Source organism: Dermacentor silvarum, chromosome 1 (assembly GCF_013339745.2).
Source record: "Dermacentor silvarum isolate Dsil-2018 chromosome 1, BIME_Dsil_1.4, whole genome shotgun sequence".
In the NCBI taxonomy this organism is placed as follows: domain Eukaryota; kingdom Metazoa; phylum Arthropoda; class Arachnida; order Ixodida; family Ixodidae; genus Dermacentor; species Dermacentor silvarum.
In genome coordinates this window covers 418,387,227-418,389,972 of record NC_051154.1, presented here as the reverse complement: position 1 = coordinate 418,389,972, position 2,746 = coordinate 418,387,227, and the positions used below count along the sequence as shown (strand labels likewise).

Below are 2,746 nucleotides of genomic sequence, written 5' to 3'. Positions count from 1 at the left end.
TTGTCCAGATCGTTGTCAGCAAGAAGACGATTAAGTTGACATTGACGCCTTCGAGCGCCAAGGCCCCTGACATTCCGAGTCGCTACGCGTAATGCTACGTCAAGTTTTGTCGCCATGCGCTAGGAAAAGAGACCGGTGACACATTGCACACCATACTTGATCCCACAGGGAGCACTGTACGACGTCGCCATTCCTCGACTCCGTGTGCAGGCGTCGGGAAAACCGGCAGGCATTCCTTTGCCGGCAGTTCCAGACCCGTGCACACTGTCTAGTGGATACACTTGCCGCCACAACCGGGGAAGAAACACACACGCACCCACTCACACACGCACAGGAACACATTGCAACACTACGGAGGCGGCTTGTCCGCCTGCCGTGTCTCGACCCCTAAGTTGGGCCGCGGTTTTAAAGTAGAGCGCCGAATTCCTGGGTTTTTGGCGGCGGCTCGTCACTGCCACCACCTGGCTCTGGCTTTTTACCGACGAACTCCTCGTGGGAGCGCTTCCCAGCTGTCAGGGCGGCAGCCTCCTGGCTGAAATTCATGGTCTCAGGGTTCCTAGGCTCCACGTTGTCGGGAGTTTTGGCTGAAACTGTCGTCGTATCCTCTAGCTTGCCTTCGGATTCCGGCTGCACCTCACGTTGCACTTCTACGGCCGCCGCTACTGTATTGGACGTCGTCGCACTATGCTTAGTAAAACTTTCTGCTGGGCGAGTTGGTTCATACTTGCAAAGGAAATGGTTATGCGCAAAAACAAAAAACACGGACACAGAAGTAGACGGGGACGAGCGCAAACTTTCAACTGACTTTATTTTTTCCTACGTTGTCAATATATACTCTGAATGACGTAGGTACAACAACGGTGATCACATGACAGACTTACAACGTGCCGCGCAAGAACATCATCTCAGTTTCTTTTAAAGAAATTGAAGTATCACTAATACAGCCATCTCCTTTTGACGAAATATGAAAGGCTTCCAACAGTTCACGGGCAGTAGTATCACGGCTTTTGCCCAAAATTTTGATGCCTCGGAAATTTGGTACACACATGCAATGCCGGACGTGCGCAGGCAAATGCGCATTCTCATTATTTTTAATCGACAGCTCATGTTCCCTTGCACGAACGTTTGCGCTCGTCCCCGTCTACTTCTGTGTCCGTGTTTTTTTGTTTTTGCGCATAACCATTTCCTTTGCACTATGCTTAGTCAGCGGCGTCAACGTAGGCCCAACCCGAGTCGCTGGTTGCCCAGTTTCACGGGCCGCATCCTCCGCGTCCGCCTCGTCCATTAGCAGCTCAGACGAGTCCTCACTAGTCCCGGGGCCAGCTATGCTCGCATAAGTGCGGGCACATTAGCCGTCTTCGTGGCCGAACCGTCGGCAGGCTCCGAAACGTGGGACCCGACAATCTTTACGGATGTGGCCCGTATTCCGACAGCGAATGCGTAACGGAGGCCTGCCTGGTACGACGACAAGCGCCAGCTCACCGCTAACGTTGAGCTAGCGGGGGGGGGGGGGGGGGGGGCAAATCGTCGAGCTTCGCGCAGCTTTCAACTTAAGTGTGACGAGCCTCGTTGTAGAGCCCTTATCTGACATAACCCGCACACGCCAATGCTCCCGGGAAACTTCGGTGACTTTCCCGTATGACGCAAAAGCGTCTTCGTCCGGCACGTTGTGTAGCAGCCAGTGAAGCTTGAGTCGCACGTCCTGGTTTCCCGGATCACTCACCAGGCAGCGGTTTCCTTTCACAAGTAGCTCACCGACGCTGACACTCTTCCTTACTGCTTCAGAATCATTGAGAGTAACCGTCCAAACGTGGCTCAACCGATAGGCCCTCAGGGCGACAACAACGGCGAGCAGCTCATGCTGAGCTAACGTGTCCCGGAAGTCCTCGTCCCGATACGGGTGAGCCGTGATATCGGCATGCAAAAAAACAGTATTTACAACGAAACGCCCTGTAGGCAGTCGTGGCAAAACAAACGGGTATGTACTTTCCTCTTCAGTATCCCTGTTGCCGCTGAAGACATGGCCGCTGAAGCCGCTCCTACGGAGCCGTCATCGCACGTCCGTCACGCTCGGTGGCCGGAAGCAGAATCACTGAGCTATTTCGGTACAACGAATGTATAAGCCGTGCAGTGCAGAGCGGTTGTGTCATTCCCATGAGAGTGTCATTGAGCGTATTCGCTGTATGCACAACCCCTTTGTAAACAGATTTGCTCCGCCACTTCCTTTATGCAATTCGCTCTTGTTTTAAGTTTATCAGTGGCGTTAATGAGGAAAAAGCGAACAGCTTACAATGCAGTATATGGCTGGCTTTGTATTTTGTTATTTACAGCTGTCGATAAAAAAAGAAACCACAACGGATATGCCGAAACCCGGGATCGAACCAGGGACCTTTAGATCTTCAGTCTAACGCTCTCCCAACTGAGCTATTTCGGCTTTTGTTTATTGCCTTCTCGGACATGGACATACAAAGCACAAAAGATAAAAACACCTCAGCTACACTTGATCTGCCGCGTGCGGAGGTAAAAATTTTTTCAGTTGCACCAAATCATCAAGCAGCGGTATCCACTCTGGTGGATCAGGCTGCTCCCTGAAACATTCACGTATATAAACAACACTCTCGATAAAGTTTTCACGTGTAGAACGAGTATTTATGTCGGCGTGTCGCACCTGCATCCGTGTTTTCCACAGACTGTGGAGGCCAAGGAGCATGATTAAGTCGTTTTCAACTCATCATCGTTTTCAACT

The 2,746-nt window shown here is 51.7% G+C and overlaps 1 non-coding gene across 1 annotated transcript; it reads right to left on the bottom strand.

Moving 5' to 3' along the window:
• Nucleotides 1-2,361: 2,361 nt before the first annotated feature.
• Trnaf-gaa (transfer RNA phenylalanine (anticodon GAA)) lies at nt 2,362-2,434 on the bottom strand. The gene has a single exon. It is a non-coding gene; the product is annotated as a tRNA-Phe (tRNA).
• Nucleotides 2,435-2,746: the final 312 nt, after the last annotated feature.